Source organism: Castor canadensis, chromosome 2 (assembly GCF_047511655.1).
Source record: "Castor canadensis chromosome 2, mCasCan1.hap1v2, whole genome shotgun sequence".
Classification (NCBI taxonomy): Eukaryota; Metazoa; Chordata; class Mammalia; order Rodentia; family Castoridae; genus Castor; species Castor canadensis.
Genome location: NC_133387.1, coordinates 112,911,902 through 112,931,697, shown reverse-complemented (window position 1 = coordinate 112,931,697; position 19,796 = coordinate 112,911,902). Strand labels below are relative to the sequence as shown.

The 19,796-nt window shown below is 36.3% G+C and overlaps 2 pseudogenes; one reads left to right on the top strand and one right to left on the bottom strand.

The window, feature by feature from the left end:
• Positions 1-101: 101 nt before the first annotated feature.
• On the bottom strand, positions 102-16,207 carry LOC141418116 (gamma-tubulin complex component 5-like; annotated as a pseudogene).
• LOC109701827 (targeting protein for Xklp2 pseudogene) lies at positions 3,838-5,467 on the top strand (annotated as a pseudogene).
• Positions 16,208-19,796: the final 3,589 nt, after the last annotated feature.

Genomic DNA, 19,796 nt, shown 5'->3' with positions numbered 1-19,796 from the left:
GTAGACATGATAATTATTATTAATTACCAGGGTCCACTCTCCTCAAGAGGTAAAAAGTGCACCAATTAAGAAATGCCACAGCATTTTTTAAAGGACTAGTCCTAAGGAACTGAGTGTCAAACAAGCACATGGTACTTATCACTGCCTTGCCAAACAAACTGCTGAAGGCTTCCGATGAAGACAATTGTTTTATCAATAAAGAGCAGCATGATTACTCATTCAATCATAGTGATAATTTCCATTAAAATGTTTTATCATCTTCAAGTTACAAAATAATTAGATATCTCAGTATAAAAATAGTAGATGCTTGCTGTAAATCTAAGTGTTGAGGGAGACATGTAAGAAAGGAAAAGGTTACCTCTGGCTGGTGCCTGGCATGTGGTGCTCTCTCACACCTCAGATTCTTGGACAGCTGCAACCACTTTTTGGCCATAGTGACCTGCTTCAGGACAGTCTTGAGGAAAACACCATGGTGCGCTGGTGCCTACTGGAGGGGTCTGGGTCACACCAGAAGTTCACTAACACTGTCACTCCTTTTTCTTCATTTGCTGATACACCACACAGTGTAAGTTGAACACCAGTAACCTCTGAAATTTCCTGGAACAGTTTTGTTCCTATGGAGATTTAAAAGAATTTTAAACATTTTCTTCCATGAAAAAAATAGAATACATGTTTCTAGCTTAGGCTAGAGACATAGCAAAACATGATGATATCAATAATTAGTAAGGTAAAGCAAGTTTTAGGTAAAACAGAGCAATTTTGATCTGACCCAATTTAACATAGAAAAGCATCATGAATAAATAATTTCAGTGTGGTAGGAAAGTATAAGTGGAATGTATTTCCTGAACTGGAATTAAATGACATATGATTAATTTTTCCTTTAGATGATCCTTCTGTGAAAGTTCTCTAACTTTATTCTCCCATGTGGATTCTTTTTTTTCCTTTTTTGGTGCTGGAGATTGGACACGGGATCTTATGCATACTAAAACACATTCTCCCCCACTGAGCTACTCACAGTTTAATACTGGATGGATTTTAACAATAACATGATTATCACATATCACTTTAGAAAAATAGTGAGAATTCCATTTTCATGAAAATTCTTACATGAGATTGATGAAACATGACCGTGCAAGAGACATAAGATCTAGTTGAAGGAAAGCCAGTCCATCCAGTAAGCATGTCATATTTTTTCAGGCTGTGAGGACTTAAAACTTCCCTTTCCTGTGCATTTCAATACTATTAGTAGAAAGCACACATCTCAACAAGCTGCATAACTGAAAATTGAGTCAAAAAAGAAAAAATAGAGATCCACTGCATTACTGTATGTTTCTGTTCAGAACCAATTAACTAAAGAGGAATTATCATAAATGAACTAAGGTTTTCTTTAATTGTTTTATTAAATAATGTGCTAAGATGATTAAAAATTAGCTTATTAAAACCAAAAATATACTAGAGATATACCTTGTACTAGTTTCATACCTTACTGACAATTGAAAATGGTAATAGTTGAAACCATTTGTTGTCACCTAAATTATATATGGGAAGCAGTATATACTTTAATTCAAAAATAAAATTTACTATGAAAAACTATGAACTGACATTAAACTTGGACAAATATACTTTTAATTTGCTAGTACCTGAAGTCATCTATAAAGATGCAACAGAATATGCCTAAGCTATACTGGCAACACAGCTCTGTAGCTTGAACAGTGCTCCTCAGTACCACATGAAATGTTTATTTTTGACAGGAGATCAAATAAGTGATGCCAGCACCTAGCACCTCTTGCACTCCCTGCATAACTTCACCTCTGCATGATGATCACCTTGGTGCTCTCCCACATGTGCCCATGGATGATCTACTCATCTACAGTCTGCAGGTAGGGCCAAACTGTTTCCACCCAGAGAGAGAACAGGAGGAAAATCTAACAATGATGACATACATGGTCACCACTCAGACTTCCTATCACAACATTAAGAAGAGGTTTAAACATTTCCAAAATATCTTTTAAAAAGTGATGCACCTTTTTTATATTTTTTGAAAAAAATTAAATTTCTCAAAACATATTCGAGATATTGATGAAAATTTCATCTAAATATGGGATAACTGTATTGTTTGCCATTCATATTTGCACCCTCTGGATCATGAAAACCAGTCAGAGACACAGGCATCACCTGGGACAGCCTAGGCAATGGGTATGGCTACACTGTCTACACGGTACCAGTAAATAAATGCCCATAAGGAAGGAGGATATGATTTCATTCTCCTAGGATTCACAGTAGAAAAAACTGCACAGCTGAAGGAAACCAATCTTCTTTGCACTGAATTGCAATACTGAAATGGCAAGATAATGGAAGCACACCTAGAATACAAACCCAAACAAACCTGGAGATTTCTAGATTATCATTTAGTTATTAGTAAGTTTGTATTTTTAACAACTTATGGTGAGTAAAAATACATATAAAATTAAATATAGCACTATAAACCTTTTATCTCCATTTGAAATCTTCCTACCTTGGTGCCTTGAGATGTAGGATTGCAGACATGAGCCATTAAATCCAGTATAATCTTAACCATTTTAAGTGTACGTTCACATACTAACCATTTTTAGTGTATGTTTAGAGGTATTAAACACATTCTCATGTTGTGAAAAAGATATGTAGAAGTTTTTATGATACAACACTGAAACTCTGCACCCTGCACCCACTGAACAACTTTCTATTTGCTTCTCCTAACTCAAGTAGTTAAGGTTTGGCATCTCATACCATAATCCTGTGTTTTTATGTAGAAAAGATTTATTGTAAATATCTACATAAGCTTGCTGTGTATTTTTTTTTATAACTTGCTTTGTCCTTGACCCATTGTTTCAGTGAACTTTTGAACGCAATTTTAAAATCTGACTTGGCACACCATGAATTAAACATTATTCAATAAAGAATTCACCATTCACTTTACACCATTAAATTGGCTCAGAGGCTTTTCCAGCATTGTCATATTTAAGAATGGGCTTGTACAGGGTGTTGAGTAAGTAAGATGCCTGGACACCATTCTAGGCAAGTTCTGCTACTCCAGTACTAAACACATTGTGCAGAAACTTGAAGTGAGCCAAGTGAGGTGACAACTTGTACAACACTATTGCAAGAGTTATTGTGGCATCTAAAACATCAAGAATCCAAACTGAACTGTAAGGAAAAATTTACATCCAAAATTTGATACACATGCCAACAATGCTAAGCCACTCTCTTAAATTATGGAAAGACATGGTCAAATGGAGTGTGGTGGATTTTAAACTCATATCAACCTAACAATCCTTCTTGGACACCTCTACTCATTCCAGCAACTCTGGTCCTGAATTGATACCCCAGTCTTGCAGCTGCATCTTGTTGCCTCATCACAGTGTGGGCCAGGCAAAAGGAATCACCTCATAGTCTGGGCATCCATAGATTGCGCAAAGGAAAGCATAGAATTCATCAAACTGTACACTAATATGTAGATAAAATGTATTTAGTAGAAAGGTTGCACATATTAGACTACTAAATTTCTGAAAAGAAACCAGCATTTTTGCCTTTAAAAAAATCAAGACACACAGAAACAAAAGATCAACTCAGAGGCTTGCAGGGCTTTGATGTCAGAGCTGAGGCAAAGTGAGGTGGGGTTCTTATTAAGTATCTGCCAGACTTCAAGATTTCAGAAGAGATGTGAAAGAGTACATTACAACTTTAAGACAAGGCTTAGGCAAGTGGAATGGATAGACTGATTTTAAGACACAGGTGACCTGTTGAGAAAAGTGGCACAAATATAGGAAAAACCTGCTCATCTGCTCTAAGGATGTGATAATGTCACAGATTTCAAACACTTATTACTTTGATGTCCTGATATACTTCATCAATTTTACATCTTGGAATGCTGAGGAAGATACTGAACATGTAGATTCATGATTTGACAAGAAGGCCGGTTTAGGGAATAACTTTCCTAACAAGAATGGGCTACAAGAGCTTTTCAAAGCAAAACATCCTTGAGAAATGCTAAAATTCAGGAAGATAGTGTCACACCTCTGAGACCAGTTGGTAATACATACTACAAAGAGAAAAAGAAAGAAAAAGAAGATCTTATAGAGCATTCTATTCCATAAAATGCTTGTTCTTTCCATGAAGTTGAGGGAACCATATCAAGAAATACTCCAGCCCAGCCTCAAAGAAGATCAGTTAGACTCACTACTCAAAAGGATTTAGATCAGAAAGAAAAATGCCATGTTCAAATGAAAGCAAAGAGATGTGCCACTCCTGAAATAATCAGTGAAATTCCACCTTCCAAAAAAATGAAAGTAAAGAAGCCAAAGGAAGAGGAAGAATGTAGAGTTCAATATATTTCCAAAAAGAATGAATCTTCCTTGGAGAAAACCAAGGGCAGACATAAGGGGCCTTGTGTGCCACCTGTAAGGCAGAAGGTTTTGAAAAGTACTGATGAGCAAGAGTTGGAGAAAAGAATGAAAGTGCAGCAGCAGGTGGTGGAGAGGTGGAAAAAGAATGAAGAATCTAGAAACTTGCTCTTGAAGAAGCAGGGAAGCTCATGAAGAAATCAGTTAGCCAGGTAACCAAACCAGTTGACTTCTACTTCTGTACAGGTAAGTGAATCAAACAACATCCTAAGAACCAGGAAGAGCATAAGGAAATGAACTTTATATATGAACTGCAAAAGCATCCTCCATTTCCTGCCCCAGTGACTAAAGGATGTACTATTATGAAGCCTTTCAACCTGTTCCACGGAAAGAAGAGAACATTTGATAAAGAAGCTTCTACATACGTGTCTCTTGCACAGTGGGTTAGAGCCTTCCATAAAGGAAAACTTGATAGATACCATTTGAGAAGGAAGACAAAAGATATTATTCTGTTACCCTCTAAATCTGTGACCAAGATCTCCAGAGACCCACAGATTCTTGTGCTGCAACCCAAAGAGTTTGCAAGGTCTGTGACTTGCGAAAGTGCAGCAGAACAAGAGGCCAAAGAGGTTGAGAAAATGCAACAATAGAAATTCAAAGCATGGAGACCTGATCCTAGAATTCTTGAATGTGGGCCCATCTTACTCAAGAAATCCCCTGTGAAACCACCTGCTCAGCCAGTTTGCTTTGATTTGGAAATTGAGAAAAGAATCCAAGAATGAGAGTCAAAGAAGAAATAAGAGGATGGACACTTCGAATTTCATTCCAGACCTTGCCCTACTAAGATCTTGAAAGATGTTGTGGGTGTTCCTGAAAAGAATGTACTTCCAATCACTGTCCTCAAATTGCCAGCCTTTGCATTGAATAAAAAAGTCTAAATGCTCACCAGAGAAGATGAGGAAGAGGATGAACCAGTAGTGATAGATAGAATTTCAAGTCTCTCTATCATCACAATTGAATTTCTATTTCTCCTTGTCCCCTCCCTTTTTAAAATATATATGTTTTCTTTACGAAGTAAAGATAATTAAATCTCAAAAAAAGAATTTACTTAATAAAGATTGCTGACCTCATGAAGTTTGATCAGTGTAAGAATTCTAAGCTCTCCTACTGTTTTACACGATCTTCCTTCTCTGAACCTAGGCACAAATTTTCTGTCCCTCACCATGGCTCTTAATCTTCTTAGCCACCAAAACTTAAAATGAGAAAAAGAAATGATAGCTATAATATAAAGAAAGATGCGTGTTTATTTCTATCATTCTTTTAAATGACTTTCCTATGTAGAAAATTTTAGCTATTCCTCTTATCAGTAGGCACTATGTTAGGACTATAGTTACACATGAAAATATAAATAAATATACTTATTTATCTGAATTTTTAATTTTTAAATGTAGTTTTATGATCATAATATTTTTCATATTTCTGAAGTATCGTGTAATAGTTTGATTCATAAATATTCTAGTTCATGGTCAACCTCACATAGCCATCAATTTAAACTTGTCATCTGTTTTTGATGAGTACATTCAAAATATTGGTATTTGGAGACATAATTATAAGAAAGACAGATGATCTAAAGTACAATGGTAGTGCCAAGAGAGGAAAATCAACAAATAAAATGACAGAGAAAAGAACTACCTTAAGAGAGATACATTTAAAATGTCCAGTGTTTTTCCATATGCCTTTTAAAATACATATGTTTCTTCCTGTTTGATTTTTATCAATTAAGAGAAATTAAACTCAGTTTTTTAAGGGTGCCTAACATGTAACAATTCTCAGCACTGTAGAACTTTCAGTATTCTGAGTCTGGTATCATATGCCACTGAATCTGACCAAGGAGCCATTTGCAGGGTGAACATAGGATCCATCTTCCTGATTGGCATGCTGTGCTAAGTGTAATGGTTGCCTCCATTAGTAATGAGAATATCTGTATTGCTATTCCATGAGCCCTTATCAAGACCCAAGACAGACTGTGCTTACCAATGACCTAACAAAATAATGCTTTCTGGAGAATACATCCTCCAGTTAGGCTTCCGGGCCTTAAAAAGAGATGCAAATTTAAACCTTAAATCCCACAAAACTACTACTAGGACTCTCACTATTATATGAGAGCAAAAATGTTGCTTGTATCTCATTTCCTTAATATCTTGATTTCTTTCAAACTACTAATAAAATAGTTAGTGATTTACATCTTTACATTTACTAATGAGAAGATTAAGGTTATCATGCAACATGATTGCTGTATTTTTATTGCAAATTTATACTTGAACCCTTATAATTTCTAAGACAGAAGCCCAGAACTTATATTTTTTTGAATTTTAGTTTTAATTTATAAGTAATAATTATATATGGCTATGTGATACTACTTTGTAGAACAACTCAATGAAGCTAATATAGAATTATCTCATATACTTACAATTTCAATAGAATATGCTGATATACTTTATATTTACAGCATTTAAAGCAGGTTTTTGTAGTGTACATATAATACAATGAACTTCCCATATTTAAGCATTCAATTTTCTGTTGAAATATAACCATGCACATGACGTATAATAATGAGCCTGTCTTTCACTCTTAAAATTTCCCTCCTTTTCCTGTCTTGTCCCCATCCTTCATCCTTGTCATTCTGACCCCAAGATGTTTTTGATCTACTTTTAATTACTTTGTATGAGTTTGCATTTTATATGAAATCATAAAATATGCATTCTTACTGTCTGGCTTCATTAGTTCAGACTGGTTGATTCATTCATTTCCTGGTGGATATTTTTGTAGTATGGACTACTATAATACCATTTACACTATCACCATTTGTGTTCAAGTATTTTTGTGAACAGTATTCTGCTTTAATCCCACTTACATAAATATTTAACAGTGGAATGATGTACATTTTAGTGTCAAGAAAATGAAAATTGCTTTCCAATATTGTTATAACATTACACATTCCTGCCAACAGTGAATGAGTGTAACACTTGCCCCACAGCCTGAACACGGTATACTGTAGACCATCTTTTCCCTTTTAGAGAGTCTTATGGGATGCCAAGCTATCTTCTTGTGGCTTCAATGTCAAGTTCTCAAATTAATACTCATGTTGAGCAGTTCTTGCATGTGCTTATTTACTATTTGTATATTTTCAATGGTGAAGTGTTGATTCAAGTCCACTGGCTTTTGTTTTTCATTGAATTGTTTGCTTTCTTATTCTTAAATTGTTAGGCCCCTTTTATATACTGGATACAAAGTTTTCATCAGAGAGATATCCAGCAAATACATTCTGTGGATCTTTAGCTTTTATTTCTTTCTCTCTACTGCATTATTTAAGGAAAACAGTGCTTTATTTTGATGAACTACAATTTTTGTTGTATAGTTTAGCTAGGATGTCATAACTAAGAAAACTTTATTGCAAAAGAAGCTCACAATGAATACCTATTAGAAAATGGATTTTTAACATACATTTTACATTTAGATTTTACAGTGGTATATTTTATTACTTATTATAATACCGTGTTTGATATTGGTAGAGGCTCTTGTCTGCATTTATAAACCCAGTTGTTCCAGCATCATCTGTGGGAAAGACTACCCTCTCACTGTCGAATTGCCTTTGCTCTTGGTTAACATTAGTTAACCAAATATGTGAGGATATATTTCTAGACTCTATTCCATTACATTGTTTCTCTACTTTCATAGTAATACCATGCTGTTGGTATTTTGAAAGCTTTATGACAATACTTTTTGTTGTTTGGCAATACTGGGGTTTGAACACAGAACCTCATGCTTGTTAGGAAGGTGCTGTGCCACTTGAGCCACACTGCACTTTTGCTTTAGTTTGTTTTTAAATTGGGTCTCTGGTTTCTGCCCAGGCTGACCATGGACTCAGTTCCTCCTACTTCTGCCTCCTGAACAGCTAGGATAACAGGCATACACCACCAAGTTGCAGTTACATTTGAATCCTTTTTCTCTCATCAACTGAGAATTTTATCAAAACTCTGTTTGAGTTTTACAAATATTTCATCACTTATTTATTTATTTTTGTATTTTTAGTTTATTCATATGTGTATACAATGTTTGGGTCATTTCTCTCCCCTACCCTTCACCCCCTCCCTTTCCACGCACCCCTCCCTCTCCCCTCCTACCCCCTCACTTCCAGGCAGAGAATGTACTGCCCTTATCTCTAAATTTGTTAGAGTATTAAACAATAATAAGAAGGACAAAGTGTTTTTGCTAGTTGAGATATGGATAGCTATACAGGTAGATTCCCAACATTTCTTTCATGTACATATGTGTCACATTCTAAGTTGATTCTTCTTGAGTTCCTGATCCCCTTCTCCTAGTGTCCTCTGTTGCTTTAAATTTTCTGCATTAGTTCCTTTGCAATGAGGACATCAAATACTATCGTATTTTTGGGTTTCTTATGTATCTTCATACCTCCCTTGTGTGCTCTCACTTTATCATGTGAACAAAGTCCAATCCCTTTGCTGTATATGCCCTTGATCTAAAGTCCACACATCAGGGCAAACATACGATTATTGGTCTTCTGAGCCTAGCTTACCTCTCTCAGAATGATGTCCTCCAGTTCTATCCATTTACTTACAAATGATAATATTTCATTCATCTTCATGGATGCGTAAAATTCCATTGTGTATAAATACCACACTTTCTTGATCCATTCTTCAGTAGTTGGGCATCATGGTTTTTACCATAACTTGGGTATTGTGAGTAGAGCTGCAATAAACATGGGTGTGCAGGTGTCTTTGTTGTAACATGTGTCTCATTGCTTTGGGTATATCCCCAGGAGTGGGATTGCTGGATCATATGGCAGATCTATGTTTAGATTATTAAGAAGCTGCTAAATTTTTTCCGCCATGGTTGCACCAGCTTGCATTCCCACCAGCAGTGTACTAGGGTTCTTTTTCCCGACATCCTTGCCAATACATGTTGTTGGTGGTGTTTTTGATGATGGCTATTCTAAAAGGGGTGAGGTGGAATCTTAGTGTAGTTTTGATTTGCATTTCCTTTGTGGTTAGAGATGGGAAGCATGTTTTCATGTGCTTTTTGGCCATTTGAATTTCTTCTTTTGAAAAAGTTCTATTTAGTTCAGTTTCCTACTTCTTAATTGATTCATTGATTTTGGGAGAGTTTAGTTTTTTAATTCCCCTGTATATTCTGGTTATCAGTCGTTGTCTAATGTATAGATAGCAAATATTTTCTCCCACTCTGTGGGTGGTATCTCTAGTTTAAACACCATTTCTTTTGTTGTGCAGAAGCTTTTTAATTTTATGAAGACCCAGTTTTCCATTCTTTCTCTTAGTTGGGCATTTTTAGAAAAAAATTTCTTTTTTGATAGATTCTCAAAGAATTAAATTTCACAACACATTTAAAGAAAACATTGGTGGTTAATCAATCTTCTTGAAGCACAGTTGTTTACTACACATTTATTAACTATTCTAATTAAAATTTTCTTGAAATACAGAATTTTACAATGACTCTGAGGAATGCTCTAGGTTTGAGCCACAGCATCCTGACTCTGAACTTTTCTTAAATTGACTACCGATGACTTCTAAAACTAAATTATTCCTTTTTATCAGAAAAATTGTTTTAAAGTTTGCATGTGATTTCCACAGCAATGTATGATTTCCACAGCTTATCAATGTGAGGACAGAGGCAATATCTCAGAGTTAATTCAAATGTTTGGCAAGCTACAGATTCTGATGATCTGTGTATGCCTATGTCACAACCTGAAAACTTCTCATGAATGTCACTCAGTTCAAAATGCAAACTTTAAGATAAAAGTGTGAGTCTTCTTTCATTTATGAACTGCTCTAAACAGGATTCTCTTAAACCAAAATCCCAGTCTTCCTTTTCTTTTTTTTCAAATTCACAACAATGAAACAAGCTCTGTGGTTGGAACTCAGGGCCTCAAGATTGCTAGGAAGCTGCTCCAGAAATGTCCCATTTTTAGTTTTAGTCTTTAAATTATTCATTATTGCAGAAAGAGGAAACCTTTCTTCATGAAACATCATTTCAGAATTTCTGCAGCCTTTCAGGGCAGACACTTGAGTTGATCCTTCTATCACAATTCACACAGTTAATGCTGGCCATCAGACAATATGGTAGTATGGGGCATTAGCAGTTTATTTCACTGCAGCTAAGAGACTAAAAGCAACCTAAACCCAGAGACACACTCTGAGTCAGTGTTGTATCTTGTACCTACACTGACATTTAGAAGCATATTCTGACTGAACAACAGCTCTTAGAGGAGTTGTAGGCAGATACCATGCCTGTAAACTTTTACAAACCAGGAGGAGGCAAAATTATACATCTTTAATATGTGAACATAGCATTTCCTTGTATTTTATTTTTAAACTGTATAGTTTTCTGTATTTAATGCTGGAAAGCCCTACCTGGCATAAATAGTTTAACTATACATTGTACAGATGTTGCAATTTAACCACTGAAAATCTTGCAGGTGTGTATCACCTTGCACAGTTAATTGCTAGTAGTGGGTGATGTACATCATCCAGCTCAAGATGCCTTTCAGCAATGGACTGCGTCTTCATTAAGTTTTTTCCGACTGTCTTTAACTCAGTAAGCACCTGAGGAGTGGAGTCTTCTCCAAGTCAAAAAGAGTGTGTTTAAACATTTTCTATCTGCATATAAAAACACAAAAATAAATTATATGAAATATGAATTATGAGCTTATAAGTCAACAAATAGTAAGCAATTTCATCTTAATAATCTGGTATTTGATTTATGAAGGACCATCTATGCTCTGTATAGCCTCTGTTAACTGCAAAGTTTATAGGTAAATACAGGTTACAAGATACCTGAGAAATACCTAAAGCAGAGCACTGGAAAGTTGCCTCACTACCTTACTGCATGATGCTATGATAAGACTTCTAGGATCAAATTTCATTGGAAGACACACTGCCCAAACTGGCCTTGGAAAGCTCATACACTTTATTATTCACTTTAAGTGGAAGTATTCCAAAACAGAAAAAAAATAGTATTTAAAGTAGTCATAATAATTATTATTAACTACCAGGGTCCACTGTCCTCAAGAGGTAAAAAGGGCACCAATTAAGAAATGCCACAGCATTTTGTAAGGACTAGTACTAAGGAACTGAGTGACAAACAAACATGTGAAGTTATCACTGCCTTGCCCAACACAGCTACAGGCTTCTGATGAAGACAATTGTTTTATGATTAAAGAGTAGCATGATTACCCATTCAATCATAGGGGTAATTTCCATTAAAATAAAATGTCTTAATCATTTTCATGTTACAAAATAATTAGATATTTCAGTAAAAAGAATAAGCTATGCTGGCAACACAGATCTGTTGCTTGAACAGTGCTCCTCAGTACCACATGAAACATTTATTTTTGACAAGAAATCAAATAAATGATGCAGCATCCAGCATCTCCTGCACTCCCTGAATAACTTCACCTCTGCATGATGAACACCTCCATGCTCTCCCACAGGTGTCCATGGATGATCTGCTCATCTACTGTCTGCAGGGAGGGACAAACTGGCTCCATACAGAGAGAACAGGAGGAAAATCTAACAATGATGTCATAGATAGACACCACTCAGAGTTCCTATCACAAGATGAAGAAGAGATTTAAACATTTCCAAAATATCTTTTAAAAAGCGATGCACCTTTTTTTATATTTTTTGGAAAAAAATTTAAATCCTCAAAATGTATTTGAGACATTTATGAATAGTTCATCTAAATATGGGATAACAATATTGTTTGCCATTCATATTTGCACCCTGCAGATCATGAAAACCAGTCAGAGACACATGCACCACCAGGGACAGCCCAGGCAATGGATATGGTCACACTTTCTACACAGTACCAGTAACAAAATGCCCATAAGGAAGGAGGAAATGATTTCATTCTCCCATGATTCACAGTAGGAAAAACTACACAGTTGAAAGAAATCAACCTTCTTTGCACTGAATTGCAATACCGAAATGGCAAGAAAATGGAAGCACACCTAGAACACACACCCAAACAAACCTGGAGCTTTCTAGATAATAATGTAGTTATGAGTAAGTTTGTACTTTTAACAACTTATGATGAGTAAAAATGCATATAAAATTAAGTTTTACATTATAAACCTTTTATCTCCATTTGTAATCTTCCTATCTTGGTGTCTTGTGTGCTAGGATTGCAGACATGAGGCATTAAATCCAGTATAATCTTAACCATTTTAAGTGTATGTTCATGTATTAACCATTTTTAGTGTATGTTTAGAGGTATTAAATAGATTCTCAGTGTTGTGAAAAAGATCTGTGGAAGTTTTTGTGATACAACACTGAAACTCTGCACCCTGAAACCACTGAACAACTTCCTATTTCTTTCCCCTAACTAAAGTAGTTAAGGTCTGTTATTTCATACCCTGAACCTGTGTTTTTGTGTACGAAAGATTTATTGTAATATCTACATAAGCCTGCTGTGTATTTTTTTGTAACTTGCTTTGTCCTTGACCCATTGTTTCAGTGATCTTTGAAGGTAAATTTAAATCTCTGACTTGGTACACCATGAATTAAAAATTATTCAATAAAGAATTCACCATTCACTTTACACCATTAAATTGGCTCAGAGGCTTTTCCAGCACTGTCATATTTAAGAGTGGCCTTGTACAGGGTGTTGAGTAAGTAAGATGCCAGGACACCATTCTGAGGCAAGTTCTGCTACTCCGGTACTAAACACCTTGTTCAGAAACTTGAACTGAGTCAGGTGAGGTGATAACTTGTACAACACTATTGCAAGAGTTATTGTGGCATCTACAAACATCAATAATCCAAACTCAACTATAAGGAAAAATGTGCATCCAAACTTTGATACACATGCCAACAACGCTAAGACACTTTCTTGAATTATGGAAAGACATGGTCAAATAGAGGTGGTCGATTTTAAACTCACATCACAAGGAGCTTATTTTCCTAAGGAAAAAAGAACTCCAAGAGAAGGAGAAAAACAATTTAGGGGAAAAATTATGTATAAAGGAACTGAGAGTTCACAGAAATGGAAAGAAGAGCAATTCTTAAAGACAGTCAACTTCACTTATAACAAAAAGTACAAATTAAATCCATATAAGTTAAAGCAAACCTTCCCTGCCATGGTGACTGTTTTACTGAGGGGAAGAGGAGGAAATGACTACAAAGGAGTGGGTTAAGCAAGTTTCCAGCAAGGTAGCACAGTGCCATATCCTGAACATGGAAGTGGTTGTAAGTATCTAGCATGTGATAAAATTGCAAAGATTTAAAGATATTACATATGCCCCCTTCCCAAAACAAGTAATTCTAGTGAAACAACTGTTGGATCTGTAGTGAGACTTTTGGCTTGTGCCATGTCACTTTCCCAGTTTTGACCCTGTATTGAATTATGTAAAGTTTCACACTGGGGAAAGCAATGTGATGGAAACACAGGACAACTTTGTTGCAGCCTTTGCAATAGGTGAAAAGAAAAAGTTGTCAAAAAATGGGGGTGGACTACATTGGTTGACTACTTTATACTTGTTATGTTGGTAAACACCACAAGGTTTGATAACATACTGTTGATAGAGTGAGGAAACAGGTATACATGTGAAATGCTGACTGGAATATAAAGAGTATCTGTACCTTCTTAAAGAGCAATGTGACCAAATCTAACAAAATTCTACATGCCATCACACATTCTTTGACCTAACAATTTCATCATTAAGAATTTGCCCCATAGAGGGGTGAGGATAGGTAAGACACCTAAAAAATTAGCTAGTATTTGTTGCCCTTAATGCAGAGAAACTAAAGCAGATACCTTAAAAGCAACTGAGGCCAATAGGAAAAGGGGACCAGGAACTAGAGAAAAGGTGAGATCAAAAAGAACTAACCTAAAAGGTAACACACATGCACAGGAAATTAATGTGAGTCAACTCCCTGTATAGCTATCCTTATCTCAACCAGCAAAAACACTTGTTCCTTCCTATTATTGCTTATACTCTCTCTACAACAAAATTAGAGCTAAGGGCAAAATAGTTTCTGCTGGGTATTGAGGGGGTGGGGGGGAGTGGGTGGTAAGAGAGGGGGTGGGGGCAGGGGGGAGAAATGACCCAAGCCTTGTATGCATGTACAAAAAAAAGAATTTGCCCCATAGAAAACAGGTCAAAGGTGTATAATTATTGAAACATGTCAATGGTTCTCATCGCAGCTCTGTTGTTAACAACAAAAGGGTGGAAACAACGTAAGTACCCATTAAGGAGAACTGGCTATGATATAGACCTACAGTGAAACACACAGTTTGTAACTCAATTGTTAGAGTGTCTGTCTAGCCAGAGCTAGAACACTGAGTTCAAACACCAATACCACAATAGAACAACAACAAAGAGATATGAGAAAATCCTCATCATTTTATGGCATACTCTTCAAATTTTTAATTAGAAACAAATTTAAAGATAGTAGTGCAGTGACTACCAGGTATGTGTTTACATCTGTGTATTGCCTATGTATGTCTATGCTTTTCTGGAAGTATATACAAGAATGAAGGACATGGTTTGCCTCTGAGGATAGTAACTGTCTGGCTCAGGAACTTGAGAAAGAGTAAGAATTTTACCTGCAAATTTTCTATATGTGTGAGTTATTTAGAAATGTGGGTGGCTTAAAAATATAAATTTCAAATAACTCAAAAAAAAATATCCATAGTAATTACTTCTTTGCCTTGTAGTTCTTTTCTTTCTTCCTTTCTCCCTCTCTCCTTTCTTTCCTTCCACTTGAGTCCACATTGTCCCTTTTTGCTTAATTTTCAGTTAACCACCCTTTAGGTTATTTTTCAGCTAGGATTTTGTGCTTCTGCCCAGGGCTAGTCTTGTACATTAATCTTCCCACATGCATTTCGGGGAACACCACCATGCTCAGTCTGTAATTTTTGTATCTTTTATCAATGGAAAATTTCAAAGGCATTCAAATATTGTTGAAGCCTAAAGGTTAGGCAGAGGGGCCTAGCTGACACAGTCCTTGGCTCTGAGCTTGGAAAATCAAGAGTTTTTACGGCTCTCTTGCTAAAGTTCCAGAGCTCTATACTGACCTTCAGCCCTAGAAAATAGCTAACCACATCCTCATACTTGTTCCCTGGTATAAGAACATAAACAACCTGTGACCTCCTCGTGAGATGTCCTGACCTCCCTTGCTCTAATGACCTGAAGATATTCTTTACTGCTGACACACCTTGATGAATAAAGATTTGCCTGCTTTCACTTCCTTGTACTTACACATTAAATAAACCTGCTGAAATAGTTTGGAGTTCACGTTTCCCATCAGAAGTGTCTTTTCTCATTTCCCATCATCCCCAATCAGGTCTCCCTACCCACTTACACAGGACATGAGAATATAGGATGTATGAATCATTTGAAATAAAGAATATTTAAATATCATTATTGATGATCCACTTCTCAATTTGTGTAAGTTCCACTTTGAAGTTAATCAAATATTTGTAAAGTGCCCATATGATAGCTTGATATGTTCTAAAGGGAGCTGCTGTTGACTTCTTAGGTATAGAACCATTTCTAGGTAAAAGGCTTTCAGAGCTGTGTCTCAAAACTCCCAGAGTGAAAACACAACTGGGCCATAAACTGCTATTTGTTCCATCACAGATCATAAACAGATCTACAGCTGAAGGGAAGAGCATTTGGCCTTTTCTAAATGTTTGAATGGTGAAAGGTCAGTGGTTCTCAGCCTTAGCAACCATTAGATCACCTGGAGAGCTTTGAAGACTACCAGAGCTTTAGTTTCTCCCATCACAAATAGAACTTTCAATGTATGCAGGTGTGGACCCAGTTCAGGCTTACAAATTTTAAGTTAATCTAATGAGCAGTTGAGGTTAGGAGCCTTTATGACTGGCCAGCAGTGAAGGAGGAAGACAGACATGAAAAAGAGGAGGGAGAACATCGTGTTTGGAGCTTCTTTATGCAGTTCTTCTCCTTCTGCCAGTTAAGAAGTACCAGTAAAGGCTAAGTGGAGCTTCCAAACCTTCTTCAGAGTCTTGAGAACTTTCCTCTAAATTCTTAAGATACTAGTAGCTACCTAGCCACTTCTCATCAAAAAACTGAGCAACCATTTTATAAATACTGACTTCTGAACTCCTAGCTTCTGAGACCTAAACCTTTGCTTTACTTCCACTGCTTTGGGGGTGGTAACTGATACCTTCAATTATTTTCTCTTAGTTATGGTAACATCCATTTTTGCTTTTTCAGCACTGCAAAACTTTAACCAATTTTCTGCATTAAAATGCTTATGGAAGGTGGGATAAAATACATATATATGTAGAACTGTAATAACAAAACTCTGTATATGTATCTTAAACAAGTTTCTTTTTTCTTTTTTTTTTCTTTTATTATTCATATGTGCATACAAGGCTTGGTTCATTTCTCCCCCCTGCCCCCACCCCCTCCCTTACCACCCACTCCACCCCCTCCATCTCCCCCCACAATACCCAGCAGAAACTATTTTGCCCTTATCTCTAATTTTGTTGTAGAGAGAGTATAAGCAATAATAGGAAGGAACAAGGGTTTTTGCTGGTTGAGATAAAAATAGCTATACAAGGCATTGACTCACATTGATTTCCTGTGCGTGGGTGTTACCTTCTAGGTTAATTCTTTTTGATCTAACCTTTTCTCTAGTACCTGTTCCCCTTTTCCTATTGGCCTCAGTTGCTTTAAGGTATCTGCTTTAGTTTCTCTGCATTAAGGGCAACAAATGCTAGCTAGTTTTTTAGGTGTCTTACCTATCCTCACCCCTCCCTTGTGTGCTCTCGCTTTTATCATGTGCTCATAGTCCAATCCCCTTGTTGTGTTTGCCCTTGATCTAATGTCCACATATGAGGGAGAACATACGATTTTTGGTCGTTTGGGCCAGGCTAACCTCACTCAGAATGATGTTCTCCAATTCCATCCATTTACGAGCAAATGATAACATTTGGTTCTTCTTCATGGCTGCATAAAATTCCATTGTGTATAGATACCACATTTTCTTAATCCATTTGTCAGTGGTGGGGCATCTTGGCTGTTTCCATAACTTGGCTATTGTGAATAGTGCCGCAATAAACATGGATGTGCAGGTGCCTCTGGAGTAACAGTCTTTTGGGTATATCCCCAAGAGTGGTATTGCTGGATCAAATGGTAGATCGACATCCAGCTTTTTAAGTAGCCTCCAAATTTTTTTCCAGAGTGGTTGTACTAGTCTTCATTCCCACCAACAGTGTAAGAGGGTTCCTTTTTCCCCACATCCTCGCCAACACTTGTTGTTGGTGGTGTTGCTGATGATGGCTGTTCTAACAGGGGTGAGATGGAATCTTAGCATGGTTTTAATTTGCATTTCCTTTATTACTAGAAATGGTGAGCATTTTTTCATGTGTTTTCTGGCCATTTGAATTTCTTCTTTTGAGAAAGTTCTGTTTAGTTCACATGCCCATTTCTTTATTGGTTCATTAGTTTTGGGAGAATTTAGTTTTTTAAGTTCCCTGTATATTCTGGTTATCAGTCCTTTGTCTGATGTATAGTTGGCAAATATTTTCTCCCACTCTGTGGGTGTTCTCTTCAGTTTAGAGACCATTTCTTTTGATGAACAGAAGCTTTCTAGTTTTATGAGGTCCCATTTATCTATGCTATCTCTTAGTTGCTGTGCTGCTGGGGTTTCATTGAGAAAGTTCTTACCTATACCTACTAACTCCAGAGTATTTCCTACTCTTTCTTGTATCAACTTAAGAGTTTGGGGTCTGATATTAAGATCCTTGATCCATTTTGAGTTAATCTTGGTATAGGGTGATATACATGGATCTAGTTTCAGTTTTTTGCAGACTGCTAACCAGTTTTCCCAGCAGTTTTTGTTGAAGAGGCTGCTATTTCTCCATCGTATATTTTTAGCTCCTTTGTCAAAGATAAGTTGCTCATAGTTGTGTGGCTTCATATCTGGATCCTCTATTCTGTTCCACTGGTCTTCATGTCTGTTTTTGTGCCAGTACCATGCTGTTTTTATTGTTATTTCTTTGAAGTCAGGTATTGTTATACCTCCAGCATTGTTCTTTTGACTGAGTATTGCCTTGGCTATTCATGGCCTCTTGTGTTTCCATATAAATTTAACAGTAGATTTTTCAATCTCTTTAATGAATGTCATTGGAATTTTGATGGGAATTGCATTAAACATGTAGATTACTTTTGGGAGTATCGACATTTTTACTATGTTGATTCTACCAATCCATGAGCATGGGAGATCTCTCCACTTTCTATAGTCTTCTTCAATCTCTTTCTTCAGAAGTGTATCGTTTTCCTTGTAGAGGTCTTTCACATCTTTTGTTAGGTTTACACCTAGGTATTTGATTTTTTTTGAGGCTATTGTAAATGGAATTGTTTTCATACATTCTTTTTCAGTTTGCTCATTGTTAGTGTATAGAAATGCTAATGATTTTTCTATGTTGATTTTATATCCTGCTACCTTGCTATAGCTATTGATGATGTCTAGAAGCTTCTGAGTAGAGTTTTTTGGGTGTTTAAGGTATAGGATCATGTCATCTGCAAATAGGGATATTTTGACAGTTTCTTTACCTATTTGTATTCCTTTTATTCCTTCTTCTTGCCTAATTGCTCTGGCTAGGAATTCCAGTACTATGTTGAATAGGAGTGGAGATAGTGGGCATCCTTGTCTGGTTCCTGATTTTAGAGGGAATGGTTTTAATTTTTCTCCGTTAAGTATAATGCTGGCTGTAGGTTTGTCATATATAGCTTTTATAATGTTGAGGAACTTTCCTTCTATTCCTAGTTTTCTTAGAGCTTTTATCATGAAATGATGTTGGATCTTATCAAAGGCTTTTTCTGCATCTATTGAGATGATCAAGTGGTTTTTGTCTTTGCTTCTGTTAATGTGGTTTATTACGTTTATTGATTTTCATATGTTGAACCACCCCTGCATCCCTGGGATGAAGCCTACTTGGTCGTGGTGAATAATCTTTTTGATGTGTTGCTGAATTCGGTTTGCCATTATTTTGTTGAGGATTTTTGCATCAATGTTCATTAAGGAGATTGGCCTATAGTTCTCCTTTTTGGAGGTGTCTTTGCCTGGTTTTAGGATAAGTGTAATACTGGCTTCATAAAATGTGTTTGGCAGTTTTCCTTCCCTTTCTATTTCGTGGAATAGTTTAAGGAGGATTGGTATCAGTTCTTCTTTAAAGGTCTGATAGAATTCAGCAGAGAATCCATCAGGTCCTGGACTTTTCTTTTTGAGGAGACTCTTGATTGCTGCTTCAATTTCATTTTGTGTTATAGATCTATTCAGGTGATTAATTTCCTCTTGGTTCAGTTTTGAATGATCATATGTATCTAGAAATCTGTCCATT